The 22,183-nt window shown below is 36.4% G+C and overlaps 1 protein-coding gene and 1 pseudogene across 2 annotated transcripts in view; one reads left to right on the top strand and one right to left on the bottom strand.

Moving 5' to 3' along the window:
- The window catches only part of DPP10 (dipeptidyl peptidase like 10), a 681,887-nt gene that overhangs the window by 372,291 nt on the left and 287,413 nt on the right, over positions 1-22,183 (bottom strand). The window lies entirely within an intron of this gene.
- Positions 14,826-17,747, top strand: LOC103085152 (mitochondrial import inner membrane translocase subunit Tim17-A pseudogene; annotated as a pseudogene).

Below are 22,183 nucleotides of genomic sequence, written 5' to 3'. Positions count from 1 at the left end.
CGATACCGAAAAAAAAAAAAAAAAAAAAAAAAAAAAAAAAGAATAAAGTAAATGTAGATATTTTAGTCCTGAACATAGTTTTACAAAGTAGCACTGAGGAAATTTTTTTTTGTACAACTAATTCATACATCTAAACAACAGATGCTGTGACTTTTCAAGTGCATAATGGCATACCTTTATCAATTTCTTCATTTTCAATTAAATCTCTAGAGATTAAAATTGATCACCGCACTCCAAGTAGTATATAACTGAACCATAAGGTAAGACTTAATTGAATAGGAAATTGACTTAGTTGAATGAAATGGAAGTATTGTGTTGATTTAAACAGAAAAAATATTGAAATAAGTGACAAAAGTACTGCTTAAAAATTCACATACTGAAAGACAATCAGACTCTGGGGATTATAACAGAAATATAAAATATATTAAAACACTTATAGGATATTTACCAATATAAGAAAACTCTAGTTAGTTCTATGGCTAAGTTTAGTGGACAGAGGCAATAACTTTGGGCAATAATTTTGGTTTTTGAGTTTGGATTAAATCACTTCTCAAGCATATTTAGTTTTGTTTGTATTTTTCTTTTTTAAACACTGTTAAAGTTCATTAGAAAAACTCAGTTGATTAAAGAAAAATGCTGATGAGTCCAAGTTGTATAATGAACTTAATCATATTCTGTCATATGCTTAAGATGAAATTTATCTAACTATAAACAGCTATTATACTAATTCATGCTCTTAGGAGAAGATTGATCAAATAAGAACACATGGATAAGTTGTTACTATTTTATATATAAGGGTAGGAATTGGGAACAAATTAAAGGATTATTTCTGTTTCAAGTATTGGAAGACCTGACCCAAATGGATTTAAGTCTAAAAAGTATTTTATTGTATGTCTGGCTTCAAGGTACCAGTTGATGCAAGGGCTCAAATTTCATCAGGCCAAGTGTACTATCTTATAGTTTTTCAGATTGCTCTATTCAGACAGGCTTTCCCTTCATGATCCAAATATCACTAAAACCTCATGGCCTCTCACTTTCAAGCCCAACAGGAAAAATTAAGATTCTTTTTCTAGGATACTCAATCAGAGTTTCGCTGCTGTCTCTGGTCCTGATTGGGCCAGGTAAACATTCTTGCCCTGCATGTTAGGGGTATGTGATGTACTAACAGGCACAGGACTAAATCTCATGTCCACTCCTGCTGAGTGTTGGGTATGTGTTGATTTTAAGAAAAGAAATAATCCTGTGGATGCCAGAATAAGGTCAAGTTTGGATAAGTGAAATAGGTAACAGATCTATTATACAGTGTATGTGCATTAATGAAGACTGATTTTATTTATGAAGGGTGTTATTTACAACAAAAACAATGCCTCTCCAAACCTACCATACACTGGCATTTTATCATGCAGGAAAGTGCAGCACAATTGATTATGTGTGTGTGTGTATGTGTGTGTGTGTGATGGGTACTTTGTAGCAGAAGAATGGGTCCATAAAAGGAAATATATTTCAGTAATTGTTAAAATTCTGAGGAAACTTTCCAGGTTATTTGGGGCCTTGCCATATTCCCAAGTCACACTTCCCTTAGAGAAAAATGATTTTGCCTGAAAGCATAAGACTTTTTGTGGCCCACTGGGGAAGCCTGGCAGGAGGAATGTGTGGGTTTGCCAGGATGTGTAGTCAGAGATTCACTCTCCTAAGAGGGGAGAAAACATATTGGCAACAGATCAATCTGATACTGCTGAGGAGATGTACATGTATGTCCTGGAAGAATCACAAATCTCCATCAAAGTTTCAACTCTCCTGTTGAGTTGTTAAGAGAGACCAGATTTGCCAAGGTATGGACTGAAATTACAAATGAGTCTTGCCAATAAGGATAAACTCTAAACATGTGATTTAAAATCATTTAGTGGTACCACAGCATTGCAGTGGAAAGGATGCTTTTTATTACTGTGATTCTTTTCCTCAAACCACTGATCTCAATCCCAACTCTGATCAACCAAATCTTGAAACTAAACATCATGGATAAGTTCAAAGTCCGTCCCTCCACCATGATTCCTTTTCAAGTATATAATTTATATAAATATATAAAATACACATATATATTCTATATTTATAGTACATGTATGTATATAAGTATACATAGTGTAATATATATTATATAGTACAATATATAAGTATATATAATGTAATATATATTACATAGTATAATACTATGTTATATATATATACACACACTGACACACATATATATGGAGTATGTTTTAGAGATTTAGGATAAAATCTGACTCTTCTTATTCCTAAGCATTTAATTTTGGGTCTGGTTACATTAGCTATCTGTAATTTACTCTTCTAATTTGAAATAAGAAAAAACCATGTCCCAATTAAGTTGTTTGAATATAAAACACTCCAATGTATGCCAAAAAATGCAATATCTTATACAGCGTATGTGCCCAATGAGTGATCCTGGCTTTGTTGATGATGGAGGTAGCAAAGCTGATTATGATGATTTAACTAGCATTTTAAAAAATAATTCTCCACTCGACCTATATTCCATCCTTATCAGATATTGTTATTAATCATTAAAAAGTGCACATACTCTTTTTAAAAGGAAATATTCAAATTTCCTTATTTACCACATTACTTAGAATAGAACTGAGTACATAGTTGGTGTTTATGTGTCTCACTGAATTAATTTCTAAATCTTTCCATTTTGTGCATTGTAAAATCACCATATACATTTTATGAGAACTAGTCAAGAAGAATAGAAGGAAGTTCCAAGGGTTAATTATTCACTCAATAATATAAGAAATAAAATAATATTAAGATCTAAAGCCAATGATAAAGGAAACCAACTCAATATCATAAACTAATAAATAGATTTAAAAATGTTATATAGTCATACAGCAGAACATTATTTGTCAATAAAGGAGCTGATGATACATGCTACAAGAGGGATGAAGCCTGGAAACAATCGAACTGAAAAAAGCAAATCTAAAGGAGCCACATGTTATATAATTCAATGTATAGGAAATGTCCAAGTAGGAAAATGCATAGAAATAGAAAGTAGATTAGTGGTTGCCAGGGGAGAAGGGGAAAGGGAAAGGGGAAATGACTGCTAATGAGTATGGGGGGCAGTGAAAATATTTTGGAAATAGATAGGGGCGATGGTTGGACAATTCTATGAATATATTAAAAAACAATGAATTGTATACTTTAAAGGGGTGCATTTTATGGTACATGAATTTTACCTCAATAAAGTTCTTATTAAAAGATAAATAAATCAGAAAAAACATAAAGACCAAAGAAGAGACGGCTGAGAGGCCAAAAGTTTAAAATATACATTTTTAGATTTATTTTGGCTTTAAAAACAAAACTGTCGGTAGAATAGAAAAAATATATATACGTGATATTTACCTGGTATTTGTTCCCACTATTTGAAATAATGCTAAATTCTTCAACGTCTTTGAAACAAAAATGGTTTGTTTCTGCATTATGGTTGCTATCTATAATTCACCTTCTCCTTTACTTTGAACCTTCTCATCCTCACTTCTGTTAATGCAGGGATCTACACACAGTAGATCGTGAATAAACTATGAATATTTAACATTAGTCATACAGATATATGAGTACCTAATTGCTTTATCAGTAATTTTCACAGATTGTTTCTATAAAAGGAGTCCTAAAAATAATGTTGCCAATCTAATGGGCTCTAAAATATTTTGAAGAGCTGGAAGGAAGCAAGGAGGTCATCTTGTCTAATCCCTTCATTTTCTCAAAAATAAAGCCACAGGAAGTTAGGTGAAAACACTGAGAAATCAGCAATTAAATTCCTGGATGAGGATTCCAAATCCAGTCCAATTTTTTGCAACACTGGCTGTCTGTCAACTAATAACTGATGCTTATACTGGTTCCTTAAGCTGACCCTCCAGTCTGTGTATGCTTTTCTTTCCACTCAGCCTCAAGGCTTCAAGAACCTCCTTTATGAAGCTAGGAGAGTGACTACTAAGTCATAAATAAGTCAAGGGTGAGCAATACCTTAGTAATGCTGTGGCATACGGCATCTTCCCTACTACTGTTTCCAAGATGGCCTCAGTTAGTCTGTTGAGGGAGCCACAAGGGTAATAGTGTGCCATCTGCTGCTTGGGGTAAGTGCACTGATGATAGAATTACTATGGGAATATGTGTATCATGAAGAGGCTTTTGGACAAATATTTCCACATTTTAATTTCCACATTTTATCTTCTAACACTCACACAATCAATGGTTCACATTTCTCATGTTACTAAAGAAATTCTTGAGTTTTCTTAAATTCTCTGTTCCTTGCCATTGCTCCAAATATGATTTTTTTAATACTCCACATCATTCAAGCCACCTGTTTGCACAGATGGTAGCTTGCTTGCTTACTTTTATACAAGAGCTAAAGATCTAGGCCTGACAAAACACAAGAGTTAACTGTCACTTTGCTTTGTTTCTCCAAGTTTAAAGTGAGTTAAAGAATCAGCGAGAACAGATGTCTCTCCTTAAGCATTTTACTTCACCTTTTTTGTCTCCCATGATCTTTTAAAAAACATGATATATCTTGCATTGAAAATTATGTTTCTGCTTCAAAAAGATGAACCTTCCTGTCCCTCTTCCTAATATGACATTATAGACATCATTAAGCAGATAAGAGCCACATCTGTAACTCCTACCCCACTTCACCTGCATTTCACCCTCATAATATTTGCTCTGGGGCACAGCTGGAAGCAAAAATACGACAAACTAGTATGTAATTTGTTTACAGATGAGACATAATATAGAAAACACACACTAGTTTTTGTCCTTATCAAGTATTCTGATAAACAATTAACAAAATAATAAACACAATTTTTCAATGTATTGTTAGAATAATCAAACAACTACTTAAGTGTTTACCATGTTCCTTGGAAATATAAAGGGGAGAAAATGGCAACTAAAATTTAGTCAGTAAAATAAAATAAAGTTATATGGCATATTAAAAAATGACATTTATTAACTTCCACAATAAGAAAGGAATTTTATTAGGCATTTATACTTATTTAATTCTCACAGTAATGGCTGTTGTTACATTAGAGAAAACTGAGCCTCAGGGAACTTAGTTAACAGGACTAACATTAGACGATTAAGAGAATGGTGGGGTCAGAATTCTGATGGGGGACAGATTTTAAGTACAATTTGTCAATGAGAGTTGAAACAGCTGCTCCAGAAGATGTTACTACCTGATCTCTAACCCCTTCCGCACACAACCCGCCCAGTGCTGGCTGGTGTCCTGAACACAGACGCAGGAGTTGAAAGGGTAACTCCTGAAAGCCCTTGCAATGTCTCATTATGGGAAGTAACTGAGACCTGAACATGGCAAAATCAGGAGCAGATACCTCCATGTCTGTTCTGTAGGGTGCTTCTCCCAGCTTTATCGGTGTCAGCTATCAGAATCTGGTCAGAAACCAAGGGAGCGTCTGGCTAACAGTGGAGCTAGTCCCAGCTTGACTGGTGCAGGCAGACCCACCTCTGAAGCTCAGCAAGGATGGAGTGGTAACCTCTAAAGGGTCGAAAGGACCATGATAATGGAGGAAGCTTAACCAAGTCCTCCTACTCTTACACTAGACCCCATGTCATCATATCAAAGATTAATCCATGAGTATTTTTACTTAAAAAGTAATTATGTTCTTTTTTAAATTTTTTATTATGTTAAAATACTCATAAAATTTACCATCTTTATAAGTGTACAGTCAGAAGTATTAAGTACATTTATATCAGTGTGCAATCATTACCACTATCCATCTCCAGAACCCTTTATTCATCTTGCAAAACTGAAATTCTATATCCATTAAGCAGTAACTCACTAATCCCTCTTCCTTCAGTCCCCGGAAATCACCATTCTACTTTCTGTCTCTATGATTTCCACTACTCATATAAGGGGGATCATACAGTATTGGTCTTTTTGTGACTGGTTTATTTTACTTAGCAAAATGACTTCAAGATTAATTCAAGTTCTAGCTAGTGCCAGAGTCTCCTTCATTTTTAGATAAATAATACTTCATTGCATGTACATAGCATTCATCGGTGGGAACTTGAAATGTTTCCATGTTTTAGCAATTGTGAATAATACTTCTATGAACACAGATGTACAAAATATCTTTTAAAGACTCTGCTTGCAATTCTTTTGGTGATATACCCAGAAGTGGAATTTCTGGATCATATGGTAATTCTATGTTTAATTTTTAAAGGAACCTCCATACTGTTTTCCACAGTGACAGTACAATTTCACATTCCCACCAGTAGTGCACAAGGATTCCAATTTCTACACATCTTTGCCAACTCTCATTATTTTCTGAGTTTGTTTGCTTGCTTGTTTTGTTTTGTTTTGTACAGAAACCGTCCTAATGCATGTGAGATGATATCGCATCATGGTTTTGACTTGCATGTCCACGTCCTTAGTGTTTAGTGATTTTGTGCATCTTTTGATAAGCTTATTGACAATTTGTATACCTTAGAAAAGTGTCTACTCAAGTTCTTTGCCAATTTTTGAATCTGATTGTTTGGTATTTTTGTGCTTGAGTCTTAGGAGTTCTTTAAATATTCTGGATATCCCTTATCAGATACATGATTTTCAAATATTTTCTCCAATTCTGGGGGCTACCTTTTACTCGGTTGATAGTGTCTTTTGGTGTACATTTAAAAAAATTTTCATGAAGCCCAATTTGTCTATTTTTCCTTTTATTCATCTGTGATTCTGGTGTCATACACAAAAAATCATTGTCAAATCCAATGTTGTGAAGCTTTTGTACTATGTTTTCTTCTAAGATTTTTATAGTGTTAAGTTTTCAATTTAGGTCATGGCTCCATTCTGAGTTATGAACTAGTGTACATCAACATATACATTTACCTAACACCATGTACAGTTTTTGTCTATGGTGTTAAGTAAATGTCCGATTTCAATATTTTGCATGTTGATATCCAGTTTTCCCAGCATCATTTGTCAAAAAAATTGTCCTTTCTCCAATGAATATTTCTGCACTCTTGCCAAAAATCATTTGATCGTACATGTTAAGGTTTACTTATGGATTCTCTATTCTATTCCATTGTTATATATGTCTTTCTTTATGCCAGTACTACACTGTTTTGATTACTGTAGCTTTGTAGTAAGTTTTGAAATCAGGAAATTTGAGTCCTCCAAATTTGTTCCCTTGTCCTGGACTCTTTTGGCTATTCGTGGTCCCTTTTGATTCCGTATGAAATTTAGGATGGTCTTTTCTCTTCTGCAAAAAACATTGCTGGGATTTTAGTAAGGATTTCATTGAATCTGTAGATCACTTTGAGTAGTACTTACATCTTTTTTTTGCGGTACGCGGGCCTCTCACTGCTGTGGCCTCTCCCCCTGCAGAGCACAGGCTCCGGATGCTCGCAGGCTCAGCGGCCATGGCTCACAGGCCCAGCCGCTCCGCGGCATGTGGGATCCTCCCGGACCAGGGCACGAACCCGTGTCCCCTGCATCGGCAGGCGGACTCTCAACCACTGCGCCACCAGGGAAGCCCAGTACTTACATCTTAATAAGTCTTCCAATCCATCAATATGGTATATCTTTCCATTTATTCATATTTTCTTTAAGGATTCATGCTATTTCTTCTTTAAAGTTTGGTAGAATTGACCATTGAAGCATTTAGATCCAGGGCTTTTCTTTGTTAGGAGATTTTTGATTACTGGTTCAATCTTCTTACTAGTTATAGCTCTATTCAGATTTTTAATTTCTTCATCATTTATTAATGGTAGGTTTTATGTTTCTAGGAATTTGTACATTTCATCTAGGTTATCCAATTTGTTGATGTACACTAGTTCATAGTACTCTCTTAAATCCTTTTTTATTTCTGTAGAACCACTAGTAATGTCCCCACTTTCATTTGATTTTAGTGATTTGAATATTTTCTCTATCTTTCTCTCTATTTCTTTCTAAATAGTCCATCTATTTAAAGGTTTGTCCTTTTTTTTTTTTTTCTGGCTGTAACTCGTGGCATGAGGGATCTTTTTTCCCCAACCAGGGATCAAACCCGTGCCCCCTGCAGTGGAAGCACGAAGTCTTAACTGCTGGACCTCCAGGGAAATCCCTAAAACTTTGTCCATTTTGTTGATCTTTTTGAAGAATAAACTTTTGGTTTCACTGGGTTTTTTTCTACTTTTTTTCTATTATTTATTTAGTTTTTCTCTGCTCTTTTATGATTTCCTTCCTTCTTCTAGCTTTGGGTTTAGTTTTTTCTTCTTTTTCTAGTTCATTAAGTTATAAAATTAGGTTGTTGATCTGAAAGCTTTCTTTTTTTCTTAATGTAACTGCTGATATTTATAAACTTCTCCCCTAGCACTGCTTTCACTGCATCCAATATATTTAGAGGCATGCTGTGTTTTCATTTTCATTTATATCTAAGTATATTTTACTTTCCCTTGTGATTTCTGCCTTGATCCATTAATTTTTAAACAGTGTGTTGTCTCATTTCCACAAATCTGTGAATTTTCCAGTGTTTCTTCTGTTATTGATTTTTAACTTTATCCCATTGTGATCAGAGAAGATACTTTGTATGATACCTACATTTTAAAATCCACTGAGACTTAATTTGTGACCTAACAAATTTACTTTTTTTCTCTTTGAATAGGCTATACTTTTTAAGCCTTTTTAGTTTTTGTTGAAAATTGGTCATTTAAATGTAGTAGTGTGGTAACTCTGGAAACCAGATTCTCCTCCTTCCTCAGGGTTTTCTGTTTTTTTATCTTTTGTTTTTGATTGTTATAGGCTGTTCCTGTGCTAAAGATCACTGAGGTGTAAGCTTATGGGTTTTTCAGGTCTTTTTTGATCCTGTGCTTTTCCCTAGGCATGTGTAGTGACTTTCTAATTGCCCTATATATAGGCAGTTGATTTTAAATATATCAGTCTTCAATGTCTGGCTCCCAAAAGGAGAAAAAGAACAAAAAGAGGGAGGGGGCAGGGGTGGAAGGTGCTGGCCCTTTAAATATCACTAGAAGTCACTTCAGCCAAAAGGAGAGGGCCTTACAACAGTGGGGTAGGTATAACAACAATGACCACCACCTCTTTCTCTGCACCTCTGTGATCAGAAGCAACAATCAGCAAATAGAACACTGATCTCCAAAGGAAGACAGGGTGCTTTTTGTCCACACTGGCTCCTGCAAGCTTCTCCTGTAACATGTGCACTGCCTCCTTTCCCAGGTTGAGGTGTGAAGGAGGGGTAACTGGTACTGTACTAAGAGTTGAAATTGACTGTTATCTGCAATTTGCTATCCAAACCCTCCCCTTAGAAGTTACAAACCTTCAACAGACTCCAGAATTTCAAAAGAGTTATATCAGACAGATTCTGCCAGTACAATTGTTGTCTAGTTAGGGAGATAAATTCCTACCTAGACCCATCTTTGAAGAATCCTTCCCCTGTATTTATGACTTAAATGGTAACACAACTCACTTTAGAAATTAATGAAAATATTAGAAAAGAAATTAAAATTCTATGAGTTCTTGTGATAGTTCACTTTATGTGTCACCTTGACTGGGCAAAGGGATTCCCAAATAGGTGGTAGAACATTTTTTCTTGCTGTGTCTGTGAGGATGTTTCCGGAAGAGATTAGCATTTGAGAAAGACTGAGTAAAGAAGCTCACCAATGTAGGTGGGTAGTATCCATTCAAATGAGGGTCTGAATAGAACAAAAAGGCTAGAGAAGAGTGAATTTGCTCTTTTTGCTTGAGTTGGGGCAACTCTTTTCCTACCCTCAGACATCAGTGGTCCTGTGGCACTTTGGACTCAGACTGAATGAAACCCATTAGTTTTCCTGGTTCTCCAGCTTGCAGATGAAAGACTGCGGGCCTTCTTGACTTCCATCGCTGTATGAGCCAATTTCTATAATAAATTAACCTCCCTCTCTCTCCTTCTCTCTCCCTCCCCCTCCTTCCCTCCCTCCCTCCCTCTCTAGATAGATACATAGATGGATAGATAGACAGATGATAGATAGATAGATAGATAGATAGGAAGAAAATTGGTCTTGTATCTCTAGAAAACCCTGACAAAGATAATACAATTAGCTTTATCTTTTTATATTAAGCATTTTAAATCAGACTGGATGAACTTTTGTACACCAATTTTAACCCTAATGATAGAAAAGGTTATGCTAGATTCTTTCATATTATTTTACATTTTTTTTAATGGCTGCAAAATATTCCTTTATGCAACATGCATCGAATTATTAAATTTTTATTTCTGTACTGTTGATGATGACATTTCTTTGCAGTAGCAGAAATAGATTCTGAAACTTCATTAAATGTTGTATATCATCAAGATTTCCACCTTCAGATTGTTACCCAAGATTTTGCAGAAGTAGAATTTCATAGTATTTGTATTTCTTTTGCATAATTTTTGACTGCTTATAAGTTTAATGTTTGTATTTTAACTGTCGTGTTTAAATTTCTTAAAAGTAATACACATTTTTAACGTAGTATTAATAAATTGGAGGTGGAAGGAGTTCCCTGGACCCCTTTCTCTGTAGGATTGACAGAGTTTTTTTAGAGGTATATATCACAACGTGTGTATCTTTTAAATAGAAAAGAACAAAGAAATGTTATATTTATCTACAGATAAATCCAATTCCCTTTTATTGAGGGCCCTAGCTCAACTCCTGGCACAGTGCTAGAAAGCTTTCTTGCTTTTAAGCCTCCTTGCTGGCTGGGAAAAGCACCTGTGGCCCTCAGGTTGGCCCTCTCCCAGCATTTCCCAAAGTGCCACAATTACCACTTTTCAAACACTCTTCAGAATTCCCATCAGATTCCCTCAGAATAAGAGATCTCCTCCAAATGTTAGTAAATGAAACCAATTCACATAAAGATTAAAAGATATGCTGTATTTCAAAATATGCTTCAAAGACTCTAACACAAATTTCACTAAAACTGATCCATCAGCAAAAAGTTATGAGATTGTTAAACAAAGCTAAACATATTTGACTGTTTACATTTACTGTAGTGATATTCAGATATTTTACTATGATGAAATATTTCACAAAACCTCAATTGTGATTATTTCCACCATACTTTTTCTTTTTTTCTAGTAATAGGGGGATATATTAACATTTTATAAAAATGATGGTGCACTACTCTTGGGGCATATTGTAAACTATAATTTGTATTTATTGAAAGAGGTGTGTTAGCTCCTTTAAGACACTCCATATTTAATAACTATATTTGTATAAACCAAATTAAACAATTACTAATGTGAGGGGTCACTATGTTCAAAGGTCATGGTTGAGGTATTGCTGTTTCTTATGCTTCCAGAATCTCTGTGGTTGAATTCCTAAGAAGAAATTCCATGGAATTCCATGTGGTCTCTGGTGCCTTTTTTTTTTTTTTTTTTTGCGGTATGCGGGCCTCTCAACTGTTGTGGCCTCTTCCGTTGCGGAGCACAGGCTCTGGACGCGCAGGCTTAGCGGCCATGGCTCACGGGCCTAGCCGCTCCGCGGCATGTGGGATCTTCCCGGACCGGGGCACGAACCCGTGTCCCCTGCATCGGCAGGCGGACTCTCAACCACTGCGCCACCAGGGAAGCCCTCTGGTGCCTTTTTTAAATTCCTGCCTCCGTGGGTTGAACACATTAAAGCCTGGCTGAGAGGCAAGAGGATACTTATGGCTTCTCACCCTCTTCTCTTTTATATAAAATATTTGCTTTAGTTTTTAGAGCAGCATGGTGTTAAAATTTAGATTTTTAAGGAAAGGAAAGTTTTCACTTAAACTTTGAAAGAAATCTAAATGCCTTATTACAACTGAAGAAAGAATTTCACTTTTGTGGTTATGGACATTCAGTGAATAATAGAGTTGTGTGTGTTTATAATTAATAGTTCCTTGTATAATGATGTACCTGATGTTACAAAATATAAAGAATGCTGGATAATGACAGGATTTAGCCATTCCTGGGTTTAAGAACTTAATATCATTTCAAATCACCCTGAATATCAATTCTACTCCTAACAAAAATTTCAACCCCAATAAACACATCCAAATGTTCCGGGTTCTTACTGAGCCTGTAGCCCATCAGTAGGATGCTCTCTCTCTTTCATCCATGACAGTTTTATGACAGAGTCAATGATAGGCCAACCTCTAAACATTGCTAGATAATACTTATACACACACACACACAAATACACACACACAGACACACACACACACACAGCTGCAGTCCTGTATATAAAATATCACAAGAAAATGAACAGTTTCCATATCTCACAAAAAGAAACAGCACCCTAAAACAGCATTAAATAGTTAATTCAGCTTGATAAAATCTTCACAATCTAACTAAACATAAAGTTAACTGATTTCTAGAGTGTTGCATAAAACTGCACTCTTCATGCTCCTACAATATTCTCCATGGCAGTTAGCCAGAGAGAACCTTTGGAAGACTGAAAACTCATCCTGGAACTATTGAAGTTTATTCTTGCCCATTCTGAAAAATTGGCTGATATTGATAATTGTTATAAAAAGTTTACCCTATGAGCCTCATAGGCTGCCAAGAATGTAATTGAGCTGAAATGGAAGGCTGGTATTAAGCTCGCATCTGGTTCTGAGTCAAGGAGCCCTCACTCTTTGACTAGCATCAAGGGAAGCTTCTTTCATTTGGGGAGAACAATTTGACTATAGTGGAGTTCATTTTGAGAAATGGTCCCAGCTTGTCCAAACTGATGGCAAGTTGGATCGGATTTCAAATAAATAAATAAATACCTGTAGGAGTTGAGGTTGCTACCCCTGGCTCAAAAAACTCAGATTAGAAAGTATTTATTGGGTATCTACAATGCATGAGGCATGATTCCACTCATGATTCTACCAAACATGTTGATACAATGTTAATTCTGACCCCCTTTTTCACTAAACAAATGTAACAAAACACAGTATTCTATAATAATTTAAAAATTGTGACACTTTTAGACCATGTTGTCATTTATTATTTTATAATATGATTTTAGTGAAATTCAGCATTTACATACATCCTTAAAACGGAACCTTACATATATCCTGTTGTCCTGAAAGATACAACTGTCTTCCTGGTTGTCATCTCAATTTTCTCTCATGATCTGCTCAAGAGCGGCAAATGTATGCATTTGGTCATTTATTTTGAATATCTTGAAATTTCAACTTAACAATGTACTTCAGCAACAAAATTCAATAAATATTCATTAAGTTTGTACTATGTATCAGGAAATACCTATTCTATGTGCTAGAGATACAAAACATCCTCACTCATTAAGGAGTTCAGAGTTCAATGGGGGATACAGGCAAATAAAACTATTTCCATACAAAGAGGAGTACAGTACTGTGATTAAGAGTAAAGACTTGTGTTATCAACTGAAGGTAGAAATTAGCCACATGTACTTTAAAACACTAGCCCAAATTGAGATATCCTGTAAGTATAAAATACACACTGCATTTTGAAGACCTTGTATAAAAAATATAAAATACCTCATTTTTAATACTAATTTTTAATACTGTACTGATTATGCTTGAAATGTTATTTGGGATATATTGTATTAAACAAAATGTATTAACACAATTAATTTCAGCAGTTACTTTTTCAATGTATTCTTTAGAAAATTTATGAATTACATCACATTTGTAACTCAGATTTCTATTGGACAGCGCTGGTTTGTATAGTGATGCTACTAGACCTTTTGTCTTCAAAACTCATTCTGTCACTTACTAGCTGTAAGACCTTAGGCAAGTACTAGTTTGTTTTTTGCTTCAGTTTCCTCATGTATAAGAAGAGGCTGATAACAATTATAGCTGTTTACTCAATAGGGTTGTTGGGATAGTAAGTGAATCAAAACATCTAAAAGGTGACTATTATTAAATACGTAAGCATTAAGTAGGCACATAGAAAGAGTACCTATCTCAGGCCAGAAGAAGTAAACTCAGAAAACTCCAAAAAGAAAAAAAAAAATAATAATAATGGTTTTACTAAACCTTCAAAGAATGTCAGAAAGCTATCCCATTGTAATAGGAGGATAAGAATATTTCCAAGAATAGGGACAATATAAATAAAGTCATAAAACTTGAAAGAAGCAAGGTCCATTCCAGGAACTGAAAGTGGTTTTCAATGTGTAGGACTGCAAACTTCTTCGAAGTAATGGTGGGAAGAGAGACTGAAGAGGTGAGAAAAGCCAGGTCACTACACTGCCCAATACTATTTTAAAGAATTTATGAAATTAGGAATCCCCTCTATAAAATTAACCATATTGTTTTAGGAGAGTCAAAGGAGATACACAAAGAGAAGAAATAAAATGGGAATAAGTGATGTCATGAAGGAGATTACTAAGATATTAATAAAAGAATTTCTGAGTAGTAAGGCATATTACTTCCCCATTCTAACCCTTAAGGCAGGATGCTTTTGATAACTATCCATTTATCCTTTTCAACTAATTGAGCCTATTAAGCCAACAAGCCACTAAAACTTGTACTCATTTAATACACCCACTGTAAGCTAGGTTATGAAAATAAATTTTGGATTTTGTAAATTGGGCATGCCCACCAAAATAAATATTAATGCTCAGATTCTATTATGGTAATGGATAGACACCAACACTCATAGGTTCTTTATAACTTATAAGGACAAAACAGAGTCAGAGAGATCTACCTCCCAGGTGAAAGAGAAAAAGTTGAAAGCTCTCAGGAAAAGGCTCCTTTTGTATTAGAGGTATAGGTAGTGTTAAAAGGTAAACTGAGGCACATAAATTTTTTTCAAAGGTTTATTTACGCAAGCTGATTCAAATTGGACAGCACCAAACCAAAAATGGTTAGGAGCTCCCTGATGACAGAAGCTAGGGAAAAGGTTTTCATAGAGAAGACGCAGAAGAAAAACAAATACGTTATTCGACTGGCTATACTTAAGCAGTTGCCCTATTTGGAAAAGCGGGCTACTTGTGATCGGTTGTTCTTTTGGGTTTTTTTTGGATTCTGGTGCATTGCTTCTGGCTTAGGTTTTGGTTTGCTTAGTAGGCTGCCGAGGCATTAGAGCCACCTCAGTCTAATAGACTCCTTGTTTAATTAATTTTATTGTAGTTACAATAATATACCATAAGGGCATTAAAATAGTAAGAAAGGAGACTCCTCTGGAAGGAATTATGGTGGATTAAATTTTAAATATGTTGAATAAGGTAACATTATCAAAAGTGAAATGAACAAATATATGTATATATACTATATACTAAATTTGTGATAGGATAACCTATAACAATTAGCAACCAGCAATAGTATCTGAAATAACTTTTAATTTTGATTGCATCACTTTGTTTTCTCCCTTAGTAAGATTCACTGCTTCGTCCTCAATGTCTTAAACAGCTAGATACAAACAGCAGGGCTATGCCAAAATTCTATGACAGTACCAAAGTGCACATTTCCAGTTGATAATATCACAGTAGGTACCCACCCTAAATATCTCTCAGTAGTGTGTTATTAGCATATGTCTCAAAGTTTGCCATGTCCACCTGTTTGTCACACTCCATCACAGTGCTGAATGTGTCACTGGAAGACCAGCCGTTTTGCCCTTATGTAAGGCACACTCTGTCTCTCATGACAGTAGTGTCGTCCTGTACAGTCTCATTAACAGACTATATTTATCACTCGTTCATGGCTCAACATTACAAACTCCTTCCATGTATGTCTTTTCTTTATGTAAAAAAATGGTACTTAGCATCCTTCAGGTTTAGAAATTAATGACACTATCAATATTAATTTTGAAAAAATAAAATTTTAGCAAAGACTGAGATGTATCTTCAGATGAGTGAGAACTAAAAAGGAAAGAAAAATGTTACAGTAAGTAAATATTACACTAAATCATTTCTAATATTATTTCAGGACTTAAGCTCCTAGGGGGCTATATTTTTACTGACCATTTATTATATTTCAAACCTAACTGAGACTGGAGAAGACAGCATGGAAAACCACATTTTTTAAATGTAAGTGATATCAAGAAAGAAGCAGAAATGGCCTCAGTGTGGGAGAACATATCGGGGAAATGCTCAAGCAAACAGTGATGGAACGTGACAGAGCTATTAAAATCCAAATCCACACAAACATTCAAATTGTTTCTCATCTGGGCACAGTTTCTTCTACTCTGAACTGCAATTACAATGAATGGGCTTCAACCCTCTCAACTGGTGCCCAGTGAGAGAGGGATGTTTATGCTCTCAAACATTTGGGCCATCCACTTGCTCATATGCTATGGTTTGATGCCCAGGTTTTTTTCTGTGCCATGAAATCCTGGTCCAGGATGAAACTGGAAAAAGATGGTGCAGTGACAGGATGATAAATGAGTTTCACCACGATGAAAGGTTGGGTTGTCCTCTTGTATTCTTGGCAACAGAAACAGATTTACCAACACGTCTGCCCTCAAACACATTCTTCTATAAAGTTTTAAAATGAAGCAGCTAAGGGAATTGTCTGGCAGTCCAGTGGTTAAGACTCTGGGCTTTCACTGCTGAGGGCATGGGTTCAATCCCTGGTTGGGGAACTAAGATCCTGCTAACTGTACAGTGTGGCCGAAAATTTTTAAAATTTAATAAAATAAAATCAAGCAGCTAATAACCACATTATATCAAAGGACTAACAGGAAAATCCTCTCTTTTTGTTTGTGCATAGATACCCAAATTCAAAGTTCTTCTTTAGGATGGGGGACTTGTATAGATAAGCACTCTGTTTGTTTGTGGCAATGCTAAACAAATTCATATTCTGAAAATTCCAAATTAAAGTACACACTAGGGTGCAACAATTCTGCTCAGTGAGGGTTCTTTCCCTTCAAACAAGATTTGTCACATTTGAAAATTGAATTTATCCAATGCATATAAAATGCAATAAAATGTACAGACCTTAACTAATATCTAAAAGTTTAAGAATCTGTCTTTTAAGTAAAACCTAGAGCTAACTTCTCTTTAAAAGTAATTTCAATGTGATTGTAGAACTTTTGAAAGGATGTTAATTCTTTGAACAGAGATAAAATTAAAGTCAAAAAGGTTTTAGTCACAGTAGTAGAGAGGCAGCACCTTCTAACTAGCAGACCTTTAAAATTGACTATGGGCTAAAATCACAAAGTACAAAACAGCAACCAGTAAATCTGTCATGTGGTTTCTTCATCTCAGTCAGATACCAAATTGTCATCTAAAATTTAATCAACAATGTCCCTAGATTAAACTGAATTTGAAAATTTATTTTGACCATGGAGTCAAGGTACAAGAGTATGCGTGCGAATTGTGGATGACTGTCGTGGGGCCTTTAAGATGAGAACCATAGGTGATGGTAATCAAAGGTTTTCGCAGTTCTCCAGTGGGAGTAAACCACGGACTAGGAAAGAGTTTGACAGCTGTTAAAACCAGGGCTCTGCAGTTGAGAGGTAGCTTTGCTGTTTGGGGAAGGTCTGTTTTCCATGACTGACTGCAGTATGGTTCAAGTCAGAGGGAAAGAAGATCCCTGGAACTCCATCATGAGCGGTACCTTAACAGGAGCCATACTGGCAGCAAGAAACAGACCAGTGGCCATGGTTGGGTCAGCTGCGATGGGTGGCATTCTCTGGGCTTTAATTGAAGGAGCTGGTGTCTCCTTGACAAGATTTGCCTCTGCCCAATTTCCCAATTATCCTCCATTTGCTGAAGACCCCTTGTAGTGGCCTTCAGCCCAGTTACCATCCTCACCTTTTGGAGACTATGGACAATATCAATAGGACTTCTTTCCCAGGATCTCTTTAATGGAATGAGGAAAGGATTTCAGACTGTTTTTCAAACTATAGGTGGGACAACTATGGCCAAACAAACTATGAAGAGACATTTAGCATCTTCTTCTATTTAAAGGAACATGGGGGTGGGGGTTCCTAAAAGATAATACATTTATTTATTCATACTTGGATTGCATTTGTGATTAAATAAATGTCTAAAATCTTTCAAAGGAAATACAATAAGTGCTAGGAAGATGAAGGACCAAATGGCAAGCAGCAATGAAGTATGACCATCATTTCCTTGTGGACTTCTCTGCCTGGTTTTGTTCTGTTAGTCAAACAATAAAAAAACTCCTGGACATTGCTCTTAAAAAAACAAAACAAAACAAAACTTACTTTAGAATAATTTTAATTTGAAAATAGTTTTAGTCTTTCTTTACACCCTTCTAATTTAAAACAAAATAAATTTATATTTCTTTTTTCTTTACATAATTTTCTTGATTCTCCTCCTCATTTAAATTCTTCCAACATCCACTGAGCAGAACTGGAACACAGCATTCAGATAAGGCCCTGATTCTGCTGTCTCAGTTTATGTTTATAATCGATCCTGATTGCTAAGGGTTACAATCTTTGTTTCACAAGGCTCTGCCTGGGTACAAACTGTTCTACATAATGACACTTACTACAGAAGTCAAAAGTAAACACTCAAGTATCATTATTCAATAATAATTTTTAAAACTGCATTAAAAATGTCTTGTGTTCTTCAGTTTGCCACATGAAAATGCAGGCAGTCCAGTCCAATAAATCCCAGAAGAGTAGTGAGTATCAGAATCTAGTCTTGGTAGAGGGACGTGCACTCACTCCCTCTTGTGAGAGCAGCAGAATCACAACTAACTGCTGAGCAATCACTGACAGGAAGACACTGGAACTCACCAAAAAAGATACCCCATATCCAAAGACAAAGGAGAAGTCACAATGAGATGGTAGGAGGGGCGCAATCACAATAAAATCAAATCCCATAACCGCTGGGTGGGTGACTCACAAACTGAAGAACAAGTATACCACAGAAGTCCACCCACTGGAGTGAAGGTTCTGAGCCCTATGTCAGGCTTTCCAACCTGGGGGTCCAGCAATGGGAGAAGGAGTTACCAGAGAATCAGACTTTGAAGGCTAGTGGGATTTGATTGCAGGACTTTGACAGGACAGGGGGAAACAGAGACTCCATGCTTGGAGGGCACACACAAAGTAGTGTGCACATCAGGACCCAGCGGAAGGAGCAGTGACCCCATAGAAGACTGAACCAAACGTACCTGCTGGTGTTGAAGGGTCTCCTGCAGAGGTGGGGGGCAGCTGTGGCTCACTGTGGGGACAAGGACACTGGCAGCAGAAGTTCTGGGAAGTACTCCTTGGCATGAGCCATCCTGAGTCCACCATTAGCTCCAGCAAAGAGCCTGTAGGCTCCAGTGCTGGGTAGCCTCAGGCCAAACAACCAGTAGGGAGGGAACTCAGCCTCACCCAGGAGACAAACACATTAAAGTTTTACTGAGCTCTGCCCACTAGAGCAACACCCAACTCTACCCACCACCAGTCCCTCACATCAGCAAACTTGCACAAGCCTCTTAACATAGCCCCATCCACCAGAGAGCAGGCAGCAGAAGAAAGAAGAACTACGATTCTGCAGCCTGTGGAATGAAAACCACATTCACAGAAAGATAGACAAAATGAAAAGTCAGAAGAATATGTACCAGGTGAAAGAGCAAGATAAAACCCCAGAAAAACAACTAAAAGAAGTGGAGATCAGCAACATTCCAGAAAAAGAATTCAGAATAATGATAGTGAAGATGATCCAGGACCTCGGGAAAAGAATGGAGGCAAAGATCGAGAAGATGCAAGAAATGTTTAACAAAGACCTAGAAGACTTAAAGAACGAATAAACAGAGATGAACAGTCCAATAACTGAAATGAAAAATACACTAGATGGAATCAATAGCAGAATAACTGAGGCAGAAGAACGGATAAATGACCTGGAAGACAGAATGGTGGAAATCACTGCTGTGGAACAGAATAAAGAAAAAAGAAAAAAGAATGAAAAGAAATGAAAACAGCCTGGGACAACATTAAATGTAACAGCATTCACATTATAGGGGTCCCAGAAGGAGAAGAGAGAGAAAGGACCCGAGAAAATATTTGAACAGATTATAGCTGAAAACTTCTCTAACATGGGAAAGGAAATAGCCACTCAAGTCCAGGAAGCACAGAGAGTCCCAGGCAGGATAAACCCAAGGAGAAACACGCCAAGACACCTAGTAAGCAAATTGACAAAAATTAAAGACAAAGAAAAATTATTAAAAGCAACAAGGAAAAAATGACAAATAACACACAAGAGATGTCCCATAAGGTTAGCAGCTGATTTCTCAGCAGAAACTCTACAAGCCAGAAGGGAGTGGCACAATATATTTAAAGTGATGAAAGGGAAGAACCTACAACCAAGATTACTCTAGCCGGCAAGGATCTCATTCAGATTCGATAGAGAAATCAAAAGCTTTACAGAGAAGCGAAAGCTAAGAGAATTCAGTACCACCAAACCAGCTCTACAACAAATGCTAAAAGAACTTCTCTAAGTGGGAAACACAAGAGAAGGAAAAGGCCTACAAAAACAAACCCAAAACAATTAAGAAAATGGTAATAAGAACATGCATATGGATAATGACCTTAAATATGAATGGATTAAATGCTCCAACCAAAAGACACAGGCTCGCTGAATGGATACAAAAACAGAAGCCGTATTTATGCGGTCTACAAGAGACCCACTTCAGACCTAGGGACACATGCAGACTGAAAGTGAGGGGATGGAAAAAGATAATCCATGCAAATGGAAATCAAAAGAAAGCTGGAGTAGCAATACTCATACCAGATAAAATAGACTTTGAAATAAAGAATGTTACAAGAGACAAGGGTGGACACTATGTAATAATCAAGGGATCAATCCAAAAAGATATAACAATTATAAATATACATCCACCCAACATTGGAGCACTTCAATGCATAAGGCAAATGCTAACAACTATAAAAGAGGAAATTCAGGGCTTCCCTGGTGGCGCAGTGGTTGAGAGTCCGCCTGCCAATGCAGGGGACACGGGTTCGAGCCCTGGTCTGGGAGGATCCCACATACCGCGGAGCAGCTAGGCCTGTGAGCCACAGCTACTGAGCCTGCGCATCTGGAGCTTGTGCTCCGCAACAAGAGAGGCCGCGACAGTGAGAGGCCTGCGCACCGCGATGAAGAGTGGCCCCCACTTGCTGCAACTGGAGAAAGCCCTCGCACATAAACGAAGACCCAACACAGCCAAAAATAAATAAATTAATTAATTAAAAAAAAAAAAAAAGAGGAAATTGACAGAAACACAGTAATAGGGGGGGACTTTAACACCTCACTTACACCAATGGACAGATCATCCAGACAGAAAATTAATAAAGAAACACAAGCTTTAAATGACACAATAGACCAAATAGATTTAATTGATATTTATAGGACATTCCATCCAAAAACAGCAGATTACACTTTCTTCTCAAGTGCACATGAAACATTCTCCAGGACAGATGACACCTTGGGTCACAAATCAAGCCTTGGTAAATTTAAGAAAATTGAAATCATATCAAGCATCTTTTCCAACCACAACACTATGAGATTAGAAATAAATTACAGGGAAAAAAACGTAAAAAACACAAACACATGGTGGATAAACAATGTGTTACAATATAACCAAGAGATCACTGAAGAAATCAAAGAGGAAATAAAAAAATACCTAGAGACAAATGACAACGAAAACACGACGATCCAAAACTTATGGGAGGCAGCAAAACCAGTTCTAAGAGGGCAGTTTATAGCAATACAATCCTACCTCAAGAAACAAGAAAAATCTCAAATAAGCAATCTAACCTTACACTTAAAGGAACTAGAGGAAGAAGAACAAACAAAACCCAAAGTTAGTAGAAAGAAAGAAATCATAAAGATCAGAGCAGAAATAAAAGAAACAGAAAGAAAGAACGGCCAAGATCAATAAAACTAAAAGCTGATTCTTTAATAAGATAAACAAAATTGATAAACCTTTAGCCAGACTCATCAAGGAAAAGAGGGAGAGGACTCAAATCAATAAAATTGGAAATGATAAAGGAGAAGTTACTATGGACACTGCACAAATACAAAGCATCATAAGAGACTACTACAAGCAACTCTATGCCAATAAAATGAACAACATTGAAGAAATGGAAAAATTCTTAGAGAGGTATAACCTTCCAAGACTGAACCAGGAAGAAATAGAAAATATGAACTGACCAATCACAAGCAATGAAACTGTGATTAAAATTCTTCAAACAAAAGCCCAGGACCAGGGCTTCCCTGGTGGCGCAGTGGTTGAGCGTCCGCCTGCCGATGCAGGGGACACGGG

The sequence above is a fragment of the Lipotes vexillifer genome, unplaced genomic scaffold, assembly GCF_000442215.2.
Source record: "Lipotes vexillifer unplaced genomic scaffold, Lipotes_vexillifer_v1.1 scaffold3, whole genome shotgun sequence".
Taxonomy (NCBI): domain Eukaryota; kingdom Metazoa; phylum Chordata; class Mammalia; order Artiodactyla; family Lipotidae; genus Lipotes; species Lipotes vexillifer.
This window is presented reverse-complemented; position numbering and strand designations above follow the sequence as displayed.